Source organism: Nycticebus coucang, chromosome 9, assembly GCF_027406575.1.
Source record: "Nycticebus coucang isolate mNycCou1 chromosome 9, mNycCou1.pri, whole genome shotgun sequence".
NCBI classification, from domain to species: domain Eukaryota; kingdom Metazoa; phylum Chordata; class Mammalia; order Primates; family Lorisidae; genus Nycticebus; species Nycticebus coucang.
In genome coordinates this window covers 134,480,921-134,506,123 of record NC_069788.1, presented here as the reverse complement: position 1 = coordinate 134,506,123, position 25,203 = coordinate 134,480,921, and the positions used below count along the sequence as shown (strand labels likewise).

Here is a 25,203-nt window from a genome sequence, read left to right as displayed (position 1 = left end):
GCTTTTCCAGTCTGCCATTTTGTTCAGAAGTCCACAAAAAATGCACTTCAGGTTAACTATACTTCACAGTAAACACCAAATTACTTAATTTCATTAAACCTGTGTAATGAAATGAAAAAAGTTCAACACATAACGCTATGAGAAGTAACTGAAATCATAGCAGAGTTTCTGGTGCATATAAAATATTCAAATTTTGCCCTCTACTTTGCCAAACAATTTTACATCCTAAAGAGATAACTGTGAGCAAAGAATCGGAGTTCCTAACTTTTATTTTGGTTCCAGCTTCCACTAAGTTGCAGCTGTTTTAGGGGCAAAAATGTTTCCACCAAAATTGATACACCAAAAAAAGGCAACTAGAATAAAATACCAAATCACAATAATCAATTTTAATGGTCCATAAGGGTCATTCAGTTAGGAAAGTAACCATTACCTTTCTCTGTGATTTGATCTGGGAGCTTGAAGTCCAAGACTCTATTTTGAGATTTACCACTGACTTTTTGGTTGACCTGCATCAGTTCTCAATATTTGTTTCTTCTTCTTGAAAGTAAAATTATATTAGATGACATTTAAGATCTCATCTCCTTCTAAAATTCTGATTCCAATCTAGGAAGTTTAGAATAATTTCACTCCAAATACTTTTCTATGAAAACAAACAAAAATGAAAGCTTTACTTATTACAGACATATTTATTGCAATTTTCCCCACATGCAAAAAAGAACCATCAGATATAAACTTACGTATTTCCTACTTACACAGGCCAGTTTTCATTCTTTCACATTTTAAAAGTGCCTTTGAAAAAATAGTGGAAAAGACTTCAAAATGGCCATGCTACTAAGATATTAAATGAAACCCCCCACCACCAACTACTTAAAACCATTCAACTGAGAATTCAGTCTATGAAAAGGGAACATGCTTCCTTTATTATACTTTCCCAAAGTAAGTAATGGTTAATTTTCATAACAATGTCTTCTGGCAGCAATTTGGTAACAATTTCCCACAAGAATCTATTGTTTGCATTCTAGACCAAGAAATGAGTACTATACAAAAAAAAAAAAAAAATCACAAAATTTAACCAACAGCATGCAAAAGAGGTAGACAAAAATATAAGCATCCACAATCCTTTACAATAAGCTGTCCTCAACAACATCCTTAAAACAATGCTCTTTAAGGAATTTTCATGGTCTATTTTAAAAGTTCCACATGAGCATGGCAAATAATTCAAAAGACTATACTAGGTAAAAACATTTTATAAATGGTCAATGTGCTTTAGCTATATGGGATCAATTAAGTTCATGAACTTGTCCTAGAAAAGTGCTACTGTCAAAGTACTCCCTTTGGCTACCTGGTAATAATAGTGACATTCAGCAATTAAGACATGTGGGCGAGTTTGCGAACTTAATTGTCTGACTTTGCATAACCTGTTGAATGTGCAATATTCAACATTCCATAAAAGTGAACCTATAGAATAAAATAGGGTTATAGTGGGCCAGGAACAGTGGCTCAACGCCTGCAATCCTAGCACTCTGGGAGGCAGAGGCAGGTGGATTGTTTGAGTCAAGAGTTCAAGACTAGCGTGAGCAAGAGTGAGACCCCATCTCTAAAAATGGCTGGGCACCTGTAGCCCCAGCCACTTGGGAGGATGAGGTAAGAGGATCACTTGAGCCCAAGAGTTTGAGGTTGCTGTCAGCTATGACTCCAGGATACTTAACCAGAGATGACAAAATAAGACTGTCTCAAAAAAAAAGAAAAAATTGGGTTACAGGCAGTCCAATTGCTTAAAATGTAAAAAACAAGTATCTACTAATCCTAACCAAATACAAGGCAAAATATAGTAGAACCTCTGTAAGTTGACCACTCAAGGGACTAAAACAAACTGGTCAACATAAGGAACTAGGCCTACCTGTACTGATACGTACATATTGTGCATGGTACATAGGATCTATGAAATTTAGGTTAAACTTCAGGTGGTAAATGTACACAAGTAGTTAACCATGGAGGTTAACTACAATCTATCAGGCAGAAATTAGCAAAGTAGTAAAAAAGCACTAGATGACTTGGGTTTTAGTTGTAACTTGAAATTTCTAGTAAACCCTTTGGCTTTCAAAATGCAGTCCATTCAGCTCTAGAATTCACTGTTCTTTATCTACTTCTCCTTCAGTATAGACATATCATAAAAAGTATATCTAATTCTCTTCAAGACTTCAGAAAAATGAATTAAGTCTGTGATAGTAAATAATTTAACTGGGTATTTCCTTTAGCTGTCATGCCAATTTGCTTATGAAATTATTCTATCACTTAACATTTACTTAGCACCTATATGTCACACAATGGAACTCTGATGAATAAGACACAATCTTAGTCTGAAAGGAATTTATAGTTTTTAAGGGGCAAAAGACTATTTAATTACCACATGGAATAACAAATGCTATTGAACTATGTTAACAGAAGCAAAAAGGGATCACCCAGCTTGGCACCTGTAGCTCAGCGGCTAGGGTGCCAGCCACATACACAGGAGCTGGCAGTCTGAACCCAGCCTGGGGCCTGCCAAACAACAATAACAACTCCAACCAAAAAATAGTTGGGTGTTGTGGTGGGCGTCTGTAGTCCCAGCTACTTGGGAGGCTGAGGCAAGAGAATTGCTTAAGCCCAAGAAAGAGCTTGAGGCTGCAGTGAGCTGTGATGCCAGGGCACTCTAGTGAGGGTGACAAAGTCAGGTTCTGTCTCAAAAAAAAAAAAAGTGGGGGGAAGGGATCACCCAACATGGGTACACATGTATGGGGTAGAGGTGAGGAATTTCAAGGGGATTTAACACTAAAATTTAAAGAGTCTTAAGGATGACTATGAGATAGGTGGCTATAAATGGAACCAGGGTAGGGAAGGGAAGATAAGTAGTACACAGGTATACACCCATGCCCACAAAAGAAAGGTCACACTGAAGGGACAGCACAAACTTGAAGTACAATAGGACAGAAAATGAAGATAGAGAAAGTAGAAAGGAAATGAAGCACTTTATCACCGCGTATTTGATACTTATGGTGACAAAATCTTGAGACTATTACATAATAACATAATTTGAGTATTGTGTTCAGGAAGGTGCCCTGGGTAAAACTCTGGAAGATGAACTTGAGAATTAGTTAAGAGATAAGGAGATCATAATGACCGGATTGTGAGTTGGTGTGGCGAGCATTAACAAGAACAAGGAGACTAGAATGACGACACCTAAGTTTCTGGTTCCAGCAATGAATAAGAATAAAAATGCTTTGGAAATATTTTAAACAAGCAATTAACATTTATCTGTTGTATTTATCTTCTAATTATAATAACTGAATGCCTCGAATTTTTAAAAAATAAAATTCTGATTACTTCATTAAATAATATTTACAAAAGACTAGCTTTAAAGAGTTTAACAATGTGAAACATCTAACTATAAAGGAGCACATTCTGAACAATACAGTTTGTAAATGAAGTAACACGGGCAGTTGGGCCTACAATTATATATTTCCTCTTGGTATCTTTTATCTATTTTTTTTTTCTTTTAGAGTTGTTAAGATGGTATCAACTGAAATCTAGAGTGTTGGCAATAGATGACCTCTAAGGGTTTAAGATTCTAAAAAGGAATTGCAGAGGTTTACTGACCCTAAAGGGTCCTAAACTGTTGCAACTTCCATAAATGAGTAGAGGGCTGCAACAGCTCATCAAAAACTGGTCAAGCAGCTTTACTTGGCATCTTTGGCACTGGGAGCTGAAAAAATTACCAATGCTGAAAGTAGAAATCTAATAGCCACTATATTTGCTTCACTGTTCAGTAATGGAAAAAGCTTACAGATTCTAAAAGAGGTAAGGAATAATCCCCCAAATCCTGAAAACTAGAGACATCTATAATTAAGAATTCTGCCATCACCTCCTTTCTCTCCTTGCAAAATGCTAAACTGAAGGCCAAAATAAAAATCTCGCTAACAAAGTAACTGGTGGGAAAAAAAAAATCAAAGTGAATTACATAGAATTCACCACCTTTCAGTCCCACTGCTCCACACAGCTGCCACCAGACTATTCCTAAAATGATTATTTTGTTAGTTTACTTTCACATCTACTCATCAATTCGGTTCTGCATATAGTGCAATAGTGCTGAAATCTACCTTTCCCTTCACTAGATTTCAAAGTAGAGTTCTATCTCACATATAAAATTTTATTCTTCAGTTCCCTTAGCCAGACTGCTCTTAACTGCTATAACCAGTGTGCAACAGAGTTAAGATTAAAAAGGTCAGCTTTATTGAATAGGTCACACTGGAGATGAACATGCAAGAAGATTTAAAATGGTCTAGGGAAAAGAAAAGCTCATCATGTTATCTTCTCAATGGAGCAGACACAGCACAAGATCCCATGCACAAACAAATAGCTGAGATGTCAGAAATCGAATTCAGAATCTGGATAGCAAGTAAGATCAAATTAGAATTCCAAGCAGTAACCCAAAAGATATCTCAAGAATTCAACGAATTCAAAGACCAAATGACCAAAGATTTTGACACATTGAGACAAGAAGTCGCAGCCCTCAAAGATCTGAAAAACACAGTAGAATCCCTCAGTAACAGAACTGAGCAAGCACAAGAAAGGATTTCTGACATTGAAGACAAAGCTTTCGAACACTCCCAAACTCTCAAAGAGGAAGAGAAATGGAGGGCAAAAATAGACCACTCACTCAGAGAACTCTGGGATAATCTGAAGAAAACTAATATTCGTCTTATAGGGATGTCCGAAAGTGACGAAGTGGCTTCACAAGGCACAGAGTCTTCTCTCCATGAGATTATGAAGGAGAACTTTCCAGACATGCCAAGAGATTCTGAAATTCAGATGGCAGACAGTTCCAGAACTCCAGCACAACTCAACCCGAAGAAGACATCCCCCAGACACATCATAATCAATTTCACTAAAGTTAATATGAAGGAGAAAATTCTGAAAGCAGCCAGGCGAAAAAAAACCATCACCTACAAAGACAAGAATATTAGCATAACCACAGATCTCTCTGCTGAAAACTTTCAAGCTAGAAGAGGATGGTCATCAAATTTTAATCTCCTAAAACAAAATAACTTTCAACCCAGGATCCTGTACCCAGCTAAACTGAATTTCATTTATGATGCAGAAATTAAATACTTCAATGACATTCACATGTGGAAGAAATTTGCCATAACTAAACCAGCTCTCCAGGATATTCTCAGACCTATCCTCCATAAAGACCAGCATAATCCTCCACCACAAAAGTAAACCCACCCAGAAAATTTTGATCAAATTCCAACTTCCACAGTTGCAAAAGGATTAAAAATGTCCACCGGACTCTCAAAAGGCTTATGAATATTTTCATTTAATGTGAATGGTTTAAATTGTCCTCTAAAGAGGCACAGGTTGGCTGACTGGATACAAAAACTCAAGCCAGATATCTGCTGCATACAAGAATCACATCTTACATTAAAAGACAAATATAGGGCAGCACCTGTGGCTCAAGGAGTAGGGTGCCTGTCCCATATGCCGGAGGTGATGGGTTCAAACCTAGCCCCAGCCAAAAACCACACACACACACAAAAAAGACAAATATAGACTCAAGGTGAAGGGATGGTCATCTATACTCCAGGAAAGTGGAAAGCAGAAAAAAGCAGGTGCTGCAGTCCTATTCGCAGACCCAATAGACTTTAAACCAACCAAAATAAGGAAGGATAAGGATGGACTCTTCATATTTTTTAAACTTAATACTCAATATGATGGGATTTCAATTATTAATATTTATGCACCCAACCAGAATGAACCTCAATTTATAAGAGAAACTCTAACAGACATGAGCAACTTGATTTCCTCCAGTTCCATAGCTGGAGATTTTTTTTTTTTTTTTCAGTAAAACTCATTTACCTGAAAAAAAAAAAAATTAAAGTGACACAGCTTGATATAAACAGCATAAAAATAAATGTAATTATCTTTTTACTCAAACTTCACAGACTTCAGGTAAATTATTAGCCTGGTTATTTATGTGTCCACAGTTAATTAGCTAATCCTGCAATACTTCTATCATACGTTCATCAGGAATTTCATCCACTGTACAATTGTAACTGAGAAGACTGTTCTCTGCAGCATCAACTAATTCAGCATCGTCAGTGGCTTCTAAAAAACAAACATCATCTGTGTCATCGTCCCATCCGGTGTCAGAAGACACATGTGCTGACAACTCATGAGGTGACTACTGATGAGGAGTCTTGGTCCTACTGTCGTCTGCTTCATCTGTTGGAAACTCCTCTTCCTCTCTGAAGAGAAACTGGAGATTTTAACACCAATTTAACAGTGCTGGATAGATCCTCCAAAAAGAAGTTAAGCAAAGAAATCTTAGATTTACTCTTAACCATTCAACATCTAGACTTAACAGACATCTACAGAACATTTCATCTCAGCAAAACTGAATACACATTCTTCTCATCAGCCCACAGAACATACTCCAAAACTGACCACATCCTGGGCCACAAATCTAACCTCAGCAAATTTAAAAAAATAGAAACTATTCTTTGCATCTCTCAGACCATCATGGAATAAAATTTGAAGTCAATAACAACAGGAACATGCATACCCATACAAAAACATGAAAGCTAAACAATCTTATGCTGAAGGATAGATGGGTTATAAACTAGATTAAGAAGGAAATAACCAAATTTTTGGAACAGAACAACAATCAAGACACGAATTACCAGAACTTCTGGGATACTGCAAAGGCAGTCCTAAGAGGGAAATTTATAGCACTGCAAGCCTTCCTCAAGAAAACGGAAAGAGAGGAAGTTAATAACTTAGTGGAACATCTCAAGCAACTGCAGAAGGAAGAACAATCCAACCCCAAACACAGCAGAAGGAAAGAAATAACCAAAATCAGAGCAGAATTAAATGAAATTGAAAACAGAATTATACAACAGATCAATAAATCTAAAAGTTGGTGTTTTGAAAAGATCAATAAAATAGATAAACCTTTGGCCAACCTAACCAGGAAAAAAAAGAGTAAAATCTCTAATTTCATCAATCAGAAATGGTAATGATGAAATAACAGACCCCTCAGAAATTCAAAAAATCCTTAACAATTACCTCAAAAAACTCTACTCTCATAAATATGAAAATCTGAAAGAAATCGAACAATACCTGGAACTACACCACCTACCAAGACTTAGCCAGAATGAAGTGGAAATGTTGAACTGGCCTATATCAAGTTCTGAAATAGCATCAACTATACAAAATCTCCCTAAAAGAAAAGCTCAGGGCCAGATGGCTTTACATCAGAATTCTACCAAACCTTTAAAAGAACTAGTACCTATATTACTAAACCTCTTCCAAAATATAGAAAAAGAAGGAATATTACCCAACACAGTCTACGAAGCAAACATCACCTTGATCCCCAAACCTGGGAAAGACCCAACAAGAAAAGAAAATTATAGACAAATATCACTAATGAATATTGATGCTAAAATACTCAATAAGATCCTAACAAACAGAATCCAACAACACATCAAAAAAATTATACACCATGACCAAGTGGGATTTATCCCAGGGTCTCAAGGCTGGTTCAATATATGTAAATCTACAAATGTAATTCAGTACATAAACAAACTAAAAAATAAGGACTATGTGATTCTTTCAATTGATGCAGAAAAAGCTTTTCATAATATCCAGCATCCCTTCATGATCAGAACACTTAAGAAAATTGGTATAGAAGGGACGTTTCTTAAACTAATAGAGGCCATCTATAGCAAACCTACAGCCAATATCGTATTGAATGGAGTTAAATTTAAATCATTTCCACTTAGATCAGGAACCAGGCAAGGTCTGGTCTCCATTGCTCTCTAACATTGTAATGGAAGTTTTAGCCATTGCAATTAGGGAAGAAAAGGCAATCAAGGGTATCCACATAGGGTCAGAAGAGATCAACTTTCACTCTTCACAGATGACATGACAGTGTATCTGGAAAACATTAGGGATTCTACTAAAAAACTTTCAGAAGTCATCAAGGAGGGCGGTGCCTGTGGCTCAGTAGGTAAGGGAAAAAGCCCCATATACCGAGGGTGGCCGGCCCGGGCTGAACTACAACCAAAAAATAGCTGGGCGTTGTGGTGGGCGCCTGTAGTCCCAGCTACTCGAGAGGCTGAGGCAAAAGAATCGCTTAAGCCCAGGATTTGGAGGTTGCTGTGAGCTGTGTGAGGCCATGGCACTCTACCGAGGGCCATAAAGTGAGACTCTATCTCTACAAAAAAAAAAAAAAAAAAGAAGTGATCAAGGAATACAGCAATGTCTTAGGCTACAAAATCAACACCCATAAATCTGTAGCCTTTATATATACCAACAATAACCAAGCTGAAAAAGCAGTCAAGGACTCTATTCCTTTCACAGTAGTGCCAAAGAAGATGAAATATTTGTGAGTATAACTAACAAAAGACGTAAAAGATCTCTACAAAGAGAACTATGAAACTTCAAGAAAAGAAATAGCTGAAGATGTTAACAAATGGAGAAACATGCCATACTCATGGCTGGGAAGAATCGACATTGTTAAAATGTCCATACTACCCAAAGCAATATGTAGTTTTAATGCAATTCCTATTAAAGCTCCATTGTCATATTTTAAAATCTTAAAAAAATAATACTTCGTTTTATATGGAAACAGAAAAAACCTCGAATAGCCAAAACATTTACTCAGCAATAAAAACACAGCAGGACGAATCACGCTACCAGACCTGAGACTGTACTATAAATCAATAGTGATCAACACTGCATGGTTCTGGCACAAAAACAGAAAAGTAGATGTCTGGAACAGAATAGAGAAGCAAGAGATGAATCCAGCTACTTACCATTATTTGATATTTGACAAGCCAAGTAAAAACAGTCAGTGGGTAAAAGATTTCCTATTTAACAAATGGTGCTGGACAAACTGGCTGGCAACCTGTAGAAGATTGAAACTGGACCCACACCTTTCATCATGAACTAAGATAGACTCTCACTGGATAAAAGATTTAAACTTAAGACATGTAACTATAAAAATACTTGAAGAAAGTGCAGGGAAAACTCGGCCTGGGTGAATATTTTACGAGGAGGACTCTCCAGGCAATTGAAGCAGTATCAAAAATACACTACTGGGACCTTTTCAAACTAAAAAGCTTGTGCATGGCCAAGAACATAGTAAGTAGAGCAAGCAGACAGCCCTCAGAATGGGAGAAAATACTTGCAGGTTATACCTCCAATAAAGGTCTAATAACCAGAATCCACAGAGAACTCAAACGTATTAGGAAGAAAAGAACACGTGATCGCATCTCAGGGTGGGCAAGGAACTTGAAGAGAAACTTCTCTAAAAAAGACAGATGCATGATCTACAAACACATGAAAAAAAGCTCATCATCCTTAATCATCAGAGACATGCAAATCAAAACTACTTTGAGATATCACCTAACCCCAGTAAGAGTAGCCTACATAACAAAATCCCAAAACCAGAGATGTTGGCATGGATGTGGAGAAAAGGGCACACTTCTACACTGCTGGTGGGAATGCACACTAATACATTCCTTCTGGAATGATGTTTGGAGAATACTTAGAGACCTAAAAATAGACCTAACATTCGATCCTATAATTCCCTTACTAGGTTTATACCCAGAAGACCAAAAATCACAATATAATAGTAAAGACATCTGTACCGGAATGTTTATTGCAGCCCAATTCATAACTGCCAAGGCATGGAAGCAGCCCAAGTGCCCATTGACCCACAAATGGACCAGCAAATTGTGGTACATGTATACCATGGAATATTATACAGCCTTAAAGAAAGATGGATACTTTAGCTCTTTCATGTTTACATGGATGGAGCTGGAACATATTCTTCTTAGCAAAGCATCTCAGAAATGGAAGAAAAAGTATCCAATGTACTCAGCACTACTATGAAGATCAATTCTAGCTTTCACATGAAGGCTATAACCCAACTATAGCACAAGGAAAGGGCCATGGAAGGGGAAGGGAGGGGGGAGGTTAAGGTGGAGGGAGGGTAATGGGTGGGGCCACACTTATGGTGCATCTTAGAATGGGTACTGGCAAAATTTACTAAAGGCAGAATACAAATGTCTACATACAATAACTAAGAAAATGCCATGAAGGCTACGTTCAACAGTTTGATGAGACTATCTCAGATTGTATATGAAACCAGCACATTGTACCCCTTGATTGCACTAATGTACAAAGCTGTGACTTAACAATAAAAAAAAAAATTAAAAAGGAAAAAAAAGAAAAAGAAATAGGGCCCTATTTCACTTGGACTGGTTTCTTTAAAAATAAGTAACATACTATTTAGCCTTAAATGAAAGGATATTTAATTGCTTACATAATGGGAGTAGTTTTAACAGTGATACATAAAATAAATGATATTGGGACAGATCATAATTTTTTTTTTAAAAAAACTAGCATAGTTTATGACAGTCACTGCCTCTGCAATAACTCTATGAGCTAAAAACTCTACCTAAACTCTTTAAATCAGCTGAATTCAGTACCCTACAAGAAAGCAAGGCTAAATAAAGTATTAAGCTATTTCTAACTTGTATACCACACCATTTCCACCCTGACCCAACAATGTTGTGGTGTAAGTTATAACACTGCTTCAATTAGGGCCTACAATTAGAGTCACTACCATGACTTCCTACCAGGTCTTTAGGACTTTTTTCATCTGCTACCTCACTTTTTCTATCTCCATTCCCCAATGTAAACCTACGTTCTACTATACATATAAGATTTAATGACAACTGTATATTCCAAGGCATTCCATTCTAAAGAGGTTTGAAGCAGTATGTGCCACTGATAGCTTGTCTGCCAGAGCAATTTAGAATTATAGACTGTTTTCTTGCCAAAGAAGAAATGTGGTTAAGAGGTGAGGGACCAGAACAGAGCAACATGAAAATGTCAGTATTCTGAAATCTCCAACACCAACTTAAAAGAGTTAAATGTATATTTGGTTTTATATTTAAAATAAAATATTTTCTGATTTATAAGCACAAAAATGTTTTTAATTAGGGGAAAGAAAAGCAAATCTCACTGAAGAGGCAAATATAAAACAGCTTAATCTATCTATGTATTTCCCTTATATAAGATATATAAAGGAAAATGACTGTTTCTGCTATAAGAAATTTTGGACTATTTTAAGATTGCAAGAATTCTACATCAAAAATTGAACATAAATTTCCAAGTCAGTGAGTGATTCTTATCCTTTTTTTGGAAAGATCTATTTTTTAGAGCACAAAACGTGTAAGCCCTTTGCCCTGAATATATATTTACCCCCTAAAATCTGCAGTATTACTTCAAAATATTCACAGAACTTTTCCCAATCATAGAGCTTTGTTTTAAGAAATTGCCTCTTCAGCAGCGTCCATAGCTCAGTTGGTAGGGTGCCAGCCACATACACCGAGGCTGGTGGGTTTGAACCCAGCCCGGGCCTCCTAAACAACAATGACAACTGCAACAAAAAAACAGACAGGCATTGTGGCAGGTGCCTGTAGTCCCAGTTACTTGGGAAGCTGAGGCAAGAGAATTGCTTAAGCCCAAGAGTCTGAGGTTGCTGTGAGCTGTGATGCCACAGTACTCTACCCAGGGTGACAGCCTGAGACTCAAAAATAAATAAATGAATAAATAAATAAATAAATACATAAAAATAAATAAATAAATAAATAACCTCTTCCTAACAGATTTTAAGCTGCATTCAAGAAGAGAAAGTCTTCTTCAGATATATGCTTAGACTGGGGAACTAGGGCTACACCCATGGCTTAGTGAGTAGGGCACAGGCCCCATACACTGAGGGTGGTGGGTTCAAACCCAGCCCTGGCCAAACTACAACAACAACAACAACAACAAAATAGCTGGGCATTGTGGTGGGTACCTGTAGTTCCAGCTACTCAGGAGGCTGAGGCAAGAGAATCGTCCAAGCCCAAGAGCTGGAGGTTGCTGTGAGCTGTGATGCCAGAGCACTCTACCAAGGAAAAAGACAGCCATGATCCATGTCTTCACAGGGCTTACCATGTTCCCTTCTATATCAACTAAAAAGCAATCTGGATGATTAAAAAATACTATTACCCTCTTATATGTCTATATTTTGTACCCTGAGTGTGAAACCTTAATAAGACAAACTATAATATTGTCTTTGTTGATAACTTTCCGCACACCTGCCTCAACAAAACTAAATGCAGTGCTGGGCACAGAACATTCCTTTAACAATGGCTAATTATGAGGTGTTTAAAACTTTATTATATACATAATACTTGTGCATTGTGGAAAAACTGGAAAATTCAGAAATTAAATGACAAAAAATTCTAATTACTTTTGAATTCAAAAAAACCCATCACTTTTTTTTTTTGAGACAGAGTCTTCTTATGTCACCTTCGGTAGAGTGCCCTGGTGTCACAGCTCCATCAACCTCCAACTCCTGGCCTTAAGCGATTCTCTTGCTTTAGCCTTACAAGTAGGTGGGACTATAGGTGCCCACCACAACACTGGCTATTTTGTTGTTGTAGTTGTCATTGTTGTTTTGCAGGCCCAAGCCAGGTCTGAACCCACCAGCTCCGGTGTATGTGGCTGGCGCCATAGCCACCATCATATTTTCAGACTGGATAATTCAAGATATCTCACTTTCTATAAAAATTCATAATCACAATGATTTATGTATTGTTCCCTGAAAGTTTTAAATTTGCTCATGATTTAATCCTTTCTTCTCTTAATCACCTTTGAAGATTCAGTTTGGAAAGGACCCAAGTAAACACCACTCACTAAGTACGTGTAAATTTAAATGATTTAACTGGAATCTCATCTGAAAAACAGGAATAAGATAAACTTTACAAAGATAACTGCAAGGAGCCAAGGAAAATTTATGTGGAAAAACTGTTAGCTACTACAGAGTATTTGTAATTATGCCTCTACCATCTATTAGGACTTCATAATGACTAACTCAAAGTGTGAGACTACATGTTTCCTTCTATGCTCAAAGGATTTTCAGTGTTTTCTGCTGCATCCTCCCTAATATCTAAGTATACAACAAAAGCAATAGGCAGGGGAAACTCTTGGACTGTAAGTATGAATGGAATTATGAAAGAATTTAAAAGAACAATCACCCCAATAAGGTAGTACATGGAGAGAGTCAAATCCTTCCAGGGTTTGTGAAGGGGTAATGGTGCTATAAAAGTTGTCATTCAAAAGAAAAAGGTAAGAAAAAAATATTTGCAACATGCAAAGATTAATAATCGCTAAGGATTATGCAAAAGAAGCTGGAACATTAAATTTATGTTTTTTTACTTATGTTTTTATTGTAACAATAACATAATTCATTTTGCAATGTAAAAACCATAAAATGTTATTTGTTCACATTTTTGATTTCTACTTTTAGATATTTTGAGTAAGAAGGAACAAAGAGAAAAAAATGACCAAAGGATATGAAGTGTCAATTCATAGAAGAGAAAATGCAAATCATTATTTCCCCATATATTAACAAATGACTCAAATTCCTATAGCTACAAATACCTTCATATGACAATTAAAGGTAAAAGCCCTAAAATGTGAAATAAAAATGGCAAAATTTAAATTTAATTAACACAAATATGTAAGTTTATAAGTATCTATGTAAGCACAGATCTCTTTTGACTGGGGGTTTGTGAAGCACTAAAACATTAAGACCTGAAAGAGGAGGAGTAGAAGGAGTCATGTGGGAGAAAAAAATGACAAAAGAAAGGAAGAATGATGAGTAAGACAATTTGCTGTCAATAATTCTTGTTTACTTTCAATAACATGAGGACAAATATAATAGAAACATGATAAAGAGGTATTTTTTTTGCTCCTGTTCAACTGCAGTTTAAAGAACACTCTTCTTCATTCTTGAGGTTTTCTAGGTTTTTTTTTTTTTTTTTTGAGACAGAGTCTCACTATGTCACCTACGGTAGAGTACCATGGTGTCACAGCTCACAGCAACCTCAAACTCTTGGGCTTAAGCAATTCTCTTGCCTCAGCCCCCCAAGTAGCTGGTGTTACAGGTGCGTGCCACAATGCCCAGCTACCTTCTTGAGATGTTTTCATAAATACTGGAAGACAAGAATAATTTCTGAAGGCTGAATTACTGGGTTGATCTTGAGAAAAAATTTCTGAACATAATCAACTTAATGTTTATATAATATATAAATTTAAAATTAGTTCTTGAATAATAAGGTCTAGCATTGGAAATATTCTGATGACAATTTTTAAAGTATTTTCTTAACTAGATATGTAACATGCTCTTATCATATATTAAAATGATATGCATTAAAGTATCTAACAGTACCTAGTGTACAGCAGCTCAACTAAAGTTCTCTTCCTTGATCACCAAGTCACTTCCAAGTAATGAAAATTAAATTCTGGTAGAAAGGATTTATTCTAAATGAAAGGTTGCAAGATGTAAGTATAGAACACTGGAATTCAGGTCAAAGTTCTATTATTAATTCCGATATTCTTGTGCAAATTATGATAGAAAATATTCTGTGAAATTTAATTTCTTCATGTCACTGTATTTACCATCATTCCCCATTACTACTAATTAGTAAGGCTGTATGAAGGATGTTTTAATGTTTATTTCTACCTTACTTTGTTACAGAAGAGGTAAACAGAACAGAAATATAATTGTGTACTAATATTAGTCATATTTTCCTTAATTATGGACTAAATACAAAGCAATATCCAGAAAGGTAAACTACTACATATTGTGAAACAATTTTAATGCAATAAATAGATGTTAAAGAATTGACCAAAGAAAACACAATTTTTAGAATTTTTACAAGCCAAAAACAAAAAAGTGACTTCTACCCTGTAAGTTTGCAGCTTCATAATTTACCTCCTTTATATGCCTCAATTTGGAAGCATTTCCACGTTTAAACTAAATTTTCTAAGAATTTCAGTTTGAATTCAAATTTCTTAGAATTTTAGGGGGGGTCTCACTAATCAGAAAAGCTGGTCTTGGATGCTATTTTCTAACCTGAACAAACTCAAACTTTCTATTGCTGGGATCTATTCCTTTATAAAGTCCTAAATCACTTTGGTTAGTTATCTTTGTTTCTTTAGCCCCTATAATTAAAGTATGTCTCTTTAGGGTGGCGCCTGTGGCTCAAGGAGTAGGGCGCCGGTCCCACATGCCGGAGGTGGCAGGTTCAAACCCAGCCCTGGCCAAAAACCACAAAAAAAAAAAAAAAGTATGTCTCTTTATTTATTTATTTATTTATTTGCAGTTTTTGGCAGGGCTGAGTTTGAACCCGCCACATCCAGCATATGGGGCCAGCGCCCTACTCCTTTGAGCCACAGTCACCACCCTAAGTATGTCTCTTTAGAACAATGACATGAATATCAAAGTGAAGTTATGTTAGCATAGCCTCTTATAATATTAACAACTACAGTTCTTTAGCTGTTGAGAATAATTTACTTTTGATGATATAAAAACAACAATAACACAACAAATATACAAGCATCTCATAAAAAGGCTTGTTGGTCTATTTTCTATGACTCTCTCAAGGTCTTTTCCTTTTATTTTTTGACCACCCATATGAAGTAGAATAGCTGGCCTGCAAATATTTTCATGAAGTCTGAAATTTAAGAAACACTGCCTTAAAACTTTTTAAAAACCAGCTGTTTAGCTTAACACAGAAGTGGTTAAGAAGAGAAATGACATCTATTACTTATTTAGCTGTATGAATATGTTGATATCTACACATCACATAAGCCTATGTCTCCTATGTTCAAAGCCTATGTCTCCTTTGCCATGTCATAATAATTTGATCTGTTTTACAGGATTGTTAAAAAATAATTTCTAAAATAATTCACTTAAAACAGAGTACTGCATATTCTAAGTACTCAGCAAGTATTTATGATTATCATGACCTTTGTTTTTAAAGATAAAACTCTGATAATCTATACAATACTACAATATTGATATATTGATTTCTAGTATTATCGATTTAAAGCCGTAAAAGATTTTAAAACAGCAAAAGCAAACACAACCCCTATTTTACATTTCTATATATTTTAGATCTGCCAGATGACCTTAATATGAACTATTCAAAACTGACTTTATAAAGGAAATTACCTCCTGCTATTGCCATATCTGGAAACTAGCAAGAGACAAATTAACATTGCTACCAAGGTACTTTCACTATTACTTTCAAAAAAGCCACTGTTGGTTAAAGAAGCAGAGTATGCATAAGTATATACTAGAATGTTTTCAAATGCTAGATGAAGAAACTTCATATTCTCCAGGGGAAGTCAGGCTCTAACTGCAGTATTTAAAATGTTCATAAGCAGCTTTACTCAAATTAGAACTCAGTAGGGATCAGAAAATGTATCTATAGAAAATGTTTCTACAGAAAATGTATTGTTTTCAGCATCTGCTATTTTAGCAGATGCTGAAAACAATAAAGCTAGGGCTAAGCAAAAACTTAGGAATCTACACACCTTGTTATAAGAATTGTATTTTTAAAATATCACTACTTTTTAATCTACATAAAAGTTTACAGTTTACAGTGTGATTTCTTATTTGTTCCAACCAACAACAGTATAAATTATGTAGGAAAATTACTTTTGTCGATAAAGGCAGCAAGGTTATGAAAGTTGACGTGTTATGTCAAAAACGGAAGTGACAAATCAAGAATTTAAAACCTGTCCTTCTCGCTTATACTGATATTTCAGGGTTCCTTCCACAACTCCATAAAGCTACTTCTAAGGAAAGGGACAAATAAGCATCTTCCCAAAAAGAAATCGCTAGGCTAAACTACAGACTGCTTTAGCTACATACTAGCTGAAAGTGATTTCACCTTATCAGGCCTTTATTTTCTCATCTGTAAAATGAGGGAAATGGATTAGCAAACAAGAGGCCCCTGCCAGCCTAAGGAGAAATCTACAAGACTGCACCCATTACAGCATACGGGCTACTTTGCCCGTTATTGTTAGCAAAAAATTCCAAGTCAGACAATAGTGTTAATAGCTCTCCTAAGCAACCTACTGTAATTAATTATCAAACAAATTCTTCACGCCTGACAGATGTTACCTCAATATCATTAAGTTTATACACAGAAAATAGTCTAAACCTCATAGGGCAACGACTAATCTCACTAACCATTCTTTTTAGTTTCAAAAAGTGCTCTTAAAACATAACAGTTTTATGGGTCAAGAAAATTTATGGGTCAACTAATACCAAAAAAACAAATATTTTTACAATTATTCTTCACAATGTGTTCTAAGAAAGGGTTTTCCAAATATCTCAACTACCAGTTATCCAGTCTACCTCAGAAGAATGTTACGTTTCTGACTAACTTCTACAGAAAAATGGGTAACATCGACAACTCCATAAAAACATCTTCCTTTCAAATTCGTTCCACAAGTTGGACACCGCTCCAAATAAACTGAGGCTTTTTTCCTCAGATAATAAAGAACCAATACCAGAGACTGCATAATATATTTTTAGCTACCAAGTTCTTTCCTCATTTAAAGATTTTTGCTCTCTTTACTTCTGCTCAAATATTCTTCATGGAATAACGTGTGTATGGAATACACCAGATATTTCTCCTTTCCCAGCTCTGCTTAGTTCATGAAACCAGTCCAACAAAAACTAATTCTTAACAACTACTATAAAAACTATATGGGATAGAGAATATTAAAGGTATCCTATAGTTTAATTTTCATTCCATTAATACACTCAACATTCTGGTTTTCCGTCATCTTAACAACTTGCCCGTCTCTAAAATAGAACACATAACTTGAAATGGTTAAGCCTGCCCTAAGTCAAGCTGCCGGTCGTCAGTGCTTGCGTCAACAAAACAAGATCCTTACCAGGTAAAACCTTTCCTCCCCTGTCTGTAATCTCCCAGGAAACATTTATAATCTTTAAATGTTTTGCTTTTAAGCCAAATTAAAGATTTTTCTCAAAAAAGTTAATATAAGGATTTCATTTTAGACAGTCGACCCTATCTCATTTTGCTTTTATGTCATTTGGCACCAATAGAATACATGCCTTCCTAGTTCTCAGCTAATCTCCAGGAAAACCTTTGTATGATTTCAGAAACTGAAACAGATCGGTGCCCAAGATTTTAAAAGACCTATTTCACTCATTAGCCTTCCTTCATAATTTAAAATAAAAAAGGAATACATGCCGGAGAAAACATGTTCATTCCAACTTTAATATTAGAGATAATCCCAAAGAGTTACAATATCACTGGATCTACAAAACGTTTCACTCGAGTTCGCAGTTCAGCCATGGTTGCCCAGTGGAAATTCCAAACCTGGTGAATACACTGCTTTAAATGTTTCCTACGATTTCAACTAGTGCAATATTGTTAACTTCCCGTCCTAAACAGTTTCCTACTGTTATTATTAAAACAGCTGTCAGTTTCTGGGCTTCGGTAACCTCTTTGTACAACCATTTATTCAACATTCAACACTTTGGGATCCTCAAGGACGGGTCATTCCATATCACTCCTGAAAATGAAATCTCAGTACCTGACACGCTCCGATCATCACTTGCAGTGGAAAAACCACAGGGAGAGCTGATTGCCCAACGCAGCAATGTTAACTCACAACTCCATTTAAGACAGCACGGCTGCTCTCGTTTTGACGTGAAGACTACTAAAGCAACAATTTCTTCTTGCTTTCATAGGCCTGTCCCTGGACCCTGGCTACCTCCAACACTCCTGACCCGAGCGCAGCAGCTGAGTCTCAGGGTCCTCACCGGCACCTAGACTGGCGGCGGGAGCGCGCCCCCGCCTAGCCGGTCGGGCCGCAGCACGCAGATGGCGCCCTCTCGCACGCACACGGCGCCGTCTCGCACGCACACGGCGCCCCCTGGCACGCACACGTCCTCCAGCCGCGCCATGTTCCGGGAGGCGGCAGCAGCCCAGCCCTGGCGAGAGGCGCTGCCCCCACCCAGCTGGCGGCTCCCACCTGAGCCGCGGCTCCTGGGGACGCCGGGAAGATCCGCGTAGGGGGCCACTAACAGCCTGTCACTGTCAGGCTGGCGGCGCCTCCGCACGAGGCTGGCGGGATGGCGCGTCCAGTGCCGAACGGGTGGCTAAGGTGAGTCCGCTACCTTGCTCCGGGGAGCAGCGCAGAACTGCGGGGGGGTCTCCTCCCAGGCACCGGGGACAGGCTGGAAAGTGCACGCCTCCTTCCTCCTCTCCTGTCGCCACAGACCCGTCGCCCGCACAGACCGAGGCACGGCCAGCTGAGCAGGGTTTACCCCCTGAAGGAGTGCCTCAGCGTGACCATCGCTGTCGTCCTCTTCCTGGGCTGCAACCGCCACTAAGCCGACGGACTGGGCTTAAAAACATCTCCAGGCTCAGTCCGTCACTCACCACAGCCTCCTAGCTCCCAGGACAGCGCCGCTGGGCTATGGGCTGTCGCGTGGGCACGTGACTCCTGCGGACACGTGACTCCCCCAGCACAGGACGGGGGCGTGACCGCCCTGGCACCCGCCCCTCCCGCTGCTCTAAGGAGAAGCATTTTGAGCAGCAGGGCGGGAGAGGAGGAATGTACTAAGTGGGCGGTGGGGTGGGGGCAAGCCGGAACTCCTCCCTTCGCACTGCTCAGTCTACCCACTCCGCCAGACTGTCGCTGCTTCTCCTCTGTTGTCACCCACCGTGAAAAGGATGAGGCAGCGCAGGTGCCGCTGACACTGCGGAGCAAACGAGTTCTGCAGTAGTTTTTGCGGCTACCATAGCAGTGGCTGTGACTGGGAGACTCCTCGAAATGGCGGTGATGACGAGGCTCCAGGTAGGTTACTAACACATACTTTTTACAGGGGGTGAGTAAAAGAGTTTGAGTTTGGGGCGGCGCCTGTGCTCAGTCGGTAGGGCGCCGGCCCCATTTACCGAGGGTGGCGGGTTCAAACCCGCCCCGGCCAAAAACTGCAACCAAAAATAGCCGGGCGTTGTGTCGGGCGCCTGCAGTCCCAGCTACTCGGGAGGCTGAGGCAGGAGACTCACTTAAGCCCAGGAGTTGGAGGTTGCTGTGAGCTGTGTGAGACCATGGTACTCTACCGAGGGCCATAAAGTGAAACTCTGTCTCTACAAAAAAAAAAAAAAAAGAGTTTGAGTTTGGCCACAGGAAAGACGATGCAAGGACCACAGCTTGGGGCTGAGGCGAGGGTTTCTACCCCACCAAGCAGCTGCTGCCAGCAGGCTGCCCGTCGGCTGAGGAGGGGTGGCAGCGTGCTCCTCCCCTGCGCCTGCACCTGCTCCTAGAACAAATTGTCCCAGGCTCCAGGTGGGGCCCGGTACCCACACAGTGACATGCACCTGTCCAGGGGGATCGCAGGACACCTCTCAGTAACATCTTCTGATGGCCTTTTTGAAACAGAAATTTCAGTGTGATTTTCCAGATGTGGTATACTGAGCGTTTAAGAGGGAACTGCTCAGGTACACTGAAAGCCTGCATAAGGAAAGCCTTGTATGAAAGCTTCATGTGAGACAGACATGGAGAAGGCATGATTCTGGGCCTAGTTGTTTGCATCAACCATTTTGGGTTTGCCAATATGATTAAGTGGCAAATGCGAGGTGGCACGTGTGTTGACTTGGCTGTCTGATTCAGAGGTGGCCCTTTCAGGTGAAGTGAATGTGATACTCAGGTAAGGTGTGACTTCCACTAGATTTCTAACAATCTGATTTGATTCTGTGAGTGGGGAGACCAAGAAGAGGGCATTCTAGCAGAATGGAGCTTGATTTAGGAAACGTAAAGAAATGACACTGGGGAAGGAATTGAAATTATCTTTTATTTATAAATATTAGTGGTCTATTTTTTGATACTTCAAAAAAATAAGAAAAAGTTAACTGATGACTCCATACTGAATCTCAGAGTCAAAGAATTCTTTAATAGACATTCTCTTACTTGACATACTCTTGTTTCCTTGCATTGTTATTATTATTGCTTAATATTTCAATGTAGCAATTGTCTGATTCGTTTCCTGAATATATTCGAAGTTTTTGTTTCTAGTCCTTATTTTAAACATTGTTATTGTTATTAAATTTGAAGCCTTTTTAGTTTTGTGAAGACAAAAAAATGGAAACCTAATAAACACATATATATGTAAAAATTAAAAAAATAAATGAAATTGGGGAAGGTGGGTGGCAGGTATGTAGGAAAATTTAAGCAGTAGTTATGTTAAAGAGTTGAGATTTGATGTTGTAGACATTGAGGAGCCATCAAAGAAATTGCTTTTGCTTATTTTCTGCAGGTGCAGCCACATGATGAATGAGAGAATTTGAGAAGATTATCATGGCCCAGTAATGTCTGACAATTCTGAGGTATGATTCAAAGACTGGAGGAGGGACCAAACATTTTTCATTTATATGAGGTGATATAGAGTGATTTTAGGACACTTTGTGTTTTGATGAATGATGAAACGCCAATGGAGACAGTTTACTGTTAGGTCTCTGTATGTTTTGTGGTCTGCTGGTTCCCAGGATTATGAATGAGTACTGGGACTAAGTTGAGCTGATGATGGAGTGATCACAGGTACAAAGCAATGCTAGTTTATTATAGCAAAAAGAAAGAAGCTATATGAAGTAAAAGCAAAGAAGAAAACTACACAGGATGAAACAATGTGAAAATATGTCCCCGAAAAGGGGGAACGAGTCAGTCTCCATGAGTTGAGAAAGACCCCAAAGTCTAGTCTGAAACCACTGCCTTTGATGTGCTCACTAGTTTATCCCACCTCCCTCCTGGGAGGACTGGTTATCAATCCTGGCCTATGGGGTGATTGACAGTTTGGGGTTATAGAACAGATTACATAACAGTTTGGTTATACCTGTTACCGTAGAATGTTTCCCTTTCTGCCCATACCTCTTCCTCAGAATCCTTCACAAAAGCCCCACCCATGCTATGCTAATTAGATAGTAATGATCCCTAGGTCAGTTAAAGGTCACTAGGAACTCCTCACTGGGTATGTTCTCACCAGGGAACAGTTCCTAGCTGTAATCTGGTTCCTAGCAACAATTTGGTCCCCACTCTCTTTCCTTAGCCACTTCCTTCCCACATGTCTACACTCTGCTAGACCTAACTTTATTTCTTTGGCTGTTGGTGCTGCCTGCATTATATGGAGCAAACTATGAGTGGGTTTGTTATCAGGATGATGGCTCTGTAAGCAATAGTCTCTTTGTCATTGATCATGGCCAGATGTGGAGTCTCTTAATCACTCTGGGCCCAGAGGAGCTGACGGTGGGCCAGGCATTGTTATTTACTAAGCATGCTGCATATATCACACACGTGAGGAACTGAGGTGCAGGGTTGCTCAGGAGACTTCTTTCAGCTCACACAGTGGTGGTGCTGAGGGGCAGTCCCAGGCAGTCTGGTTCCGAGGCTGAGCCTCTGTGTGCCCATTACTAAAGCATCCTTGACAGCCATGTCCGTTTGATTCTGCTTTACTGAAAAGTGTTAGGAAGCCAATGGATGCAAATATTTAAAATAGGTTTTTGGAGAGATTTTCTGAGGCTGTGTGGAATATAGCTAACTATAGCTATATTAACTAACCAGAGGGTGAGTTATGGTGGAGAGAGTTACATTTCATTGCTTTTCTTGAGCCCCTACTGTATCCTTGTCACCTGTTAAAAGCTGACCTAAATCAATTTAATCATGTGCAACTCCTGAGCAGGTGAAGTTTAGCTACTCCCTAACAGCCTTGCAATTTACCAGTTTTTAAAATACGTGTATTTAAATTTTTTAAACTGTGGTAAAATGCTTATAACATAAATTTACCATCTCAACCAGTTAAGTATACACTTTAATATTGTTAAGTATGTTCCCATTGTTGTGTAGCTGATCCTCAGAAACATTTTAATTTTTGTGTAACTGAAATTCCATACCAGTTAAATTGCAACAACTCCCCATTCCTTCTACCCTAAAGCCCTGGCAACTGCCGTTCTACTGTCTAACTCTATGCCATTGACCACACTAGATAGGTCACATAAGTGGGCTTGTACGGTATTTGTCTTTTTGTAAGTGGCTTGTTTCATTTCATACACTGTATTAACCTTCATCCTTGTAGCATGTGTCAGAATATCCTTCTGTTTTTTAAAGGTTAAGTAATTTCCCATTATATGTGTATCTTGTAAAATATCCGTTCATTCATGGACGGGCACTTGGGTTGCTTGCTCCTGTCAATGAGTATACAAATATCTCATCAAGATTTTGTTTTCTTAGTTATTGTGTTAAGACATTTATAGTCTACATTTAGTAAGTTTCACATGTACCCTTGTAAGATGCACCATAGGTATAATCCCACCAATCACCCTCCCTCCACCCATCCTATCCTCTCCTCTCCCCTCCCCTCCCTCTCCCCTTTCCCATGTTCTTAGGTTATAACTGTGTTATAGCTTTCATATGAAAGCCATAAATTGGTTTCATAGTAGGGCTGAGTACATTGCATACTTTTTCTTCCATTCTTGAGATACTTTACTAAGAAGAATATGTTCCAGCTCCATCCATGTAAACATGAAAGTGGTAAAGTTTACATCTTTCTTTAATATTTCACAATAACTAAGAAAATGCCAGGAAGGCTGTGTTAACCAGTGTGATGAAAGTATGTCAAATGGTATATAAAACCAGTGTATGGTGCCTCATGATTGCATTAATGTACACAGCTATGATTTAATAATAATAAAAAAAGAAAGATCCTCTATCTTCATTAAAGTAAATAAAATAATAATAATAACTTTAAAGTGTTGTTACCAGGAATGAGTTAATATGAATAAAAAAAGAATTTGTTGAATAATAAAGTGCTAAAAAATCTTTAAAAAAAGATCTTGTTTTCAATTATGTTGGTTACATAATCAGAAGTACAATGCTGGATCAAATGGCAATTCTATATATTTATTTATTTATTTTGAGACAGAGTCTCGCTATGTTGCCCTCGGTAGAGTACCATAGCATCACAGCTCACAGCAACTTCAAACTCTTGGGCTTAAGCAATTCTCTTGCCTCGGCCTCTCTAATAGCTGGGACTACAGCCACCCACCACAACGCCCGTCTGTTTTTTGTTGCAGTTGTCATTGTTGCTTTAGCTGGCCTGGGTGGGGTTCAGCCTTAGCGTATGTGGCCAGCGCCCTACCCTCTGAGCTACGGGTGCCACCCAGTAATTCTATTTTTAATATTTTGAGAACTGCCATATATTTTCCATAGCAGCTGTAGTATTTTCTGTTACCACTAGTAATGAACAAAGCTCACCATTTCTCTACATTCTTACTAGCATGTATTTCCATTTTAAAGTAGCCGTCCTAATGGATGTGAGGTGTTATCTTGTAGTTTTGACTCATATTTCTGTGACACTGAGTGTCTTTTCATCTGCTTGTTGGCCATTCGTGTGTCTTCTTTGGAACAACATCTATTTACATCCTTTGCCCATTGTAAAATCAAGTTATTTATTTTTGGTTGACTTATAGAAGTCCTTTATGTGTATTCTGGGTATTAAATCCTTACCAGACACGGCATGCCAGTGTTTTCTCACATTCTATAAGTTGCCTTTCACTTTGTTGATTGTGTTCTGTGCACAGAAGTTTTAAATTTTGATTTAGTTTAGTTTATTGGTTTTTACTTTTGTTGCTTGTGCCTCATTACAAACATATTGCCAAAAAAAATCAGTGTCATGAAGCTTTTCCTTATGTTTTCTTCTATGAGTTTTATAGTTTTAGTTCTTACGTTTGGATTTTTGATCCATTTTCAATTTGTATAGATAATGTAACGATTTACTGGGTTTTAATGAAAGCAAATCTCAAATGAAATTCTGTCAAAAACACAGACATTCACTAAACACACAAAAGTAGCAGGGGCAAGAGTCCACGCAAGCTTTCTGGAGGGGTCATAATGTGTCCACCTTGCTACTTGAGTAGATGCTTGACCACAGTTTGTGTGAAAGGTTCATGTGTTACAGACACAAAGAAGGCAGGATTCTGTGCCTAGTTGTTTTCAACAGGCAAAGAGACATCCTCCTAAACTTGTGGTTGGATGTAGCACTGACAGGGTTATGCCTTAACCTCATCCCTTGATTGAGTCTTCACCTTTTCAAATATAGGAATGTTCTCTCATGTCATAGACAGTCTACTTACATTGAATTCCTTCCGGGTTCTCCAGTGAGACCGAATGCCTGACATTTATCTTATTAATTAAATAAGCCACTAATGTCACCAATGA

General features: G+C 38.2%; 1 pseudogene; it reads right to left on the bottom strand.

Moving 5' to 3' along the window:
* The window catches only part of LOC128594285 (ankyrin repeat domain-containing protein 12-like), a 78,802-nt pseudogene extending 59,658 nt beyond the window's left edge, over positions 1-19,144 (bottom strand).
* Positions 19,145-25,203: the final 6,059 nt, after the last annotated feature.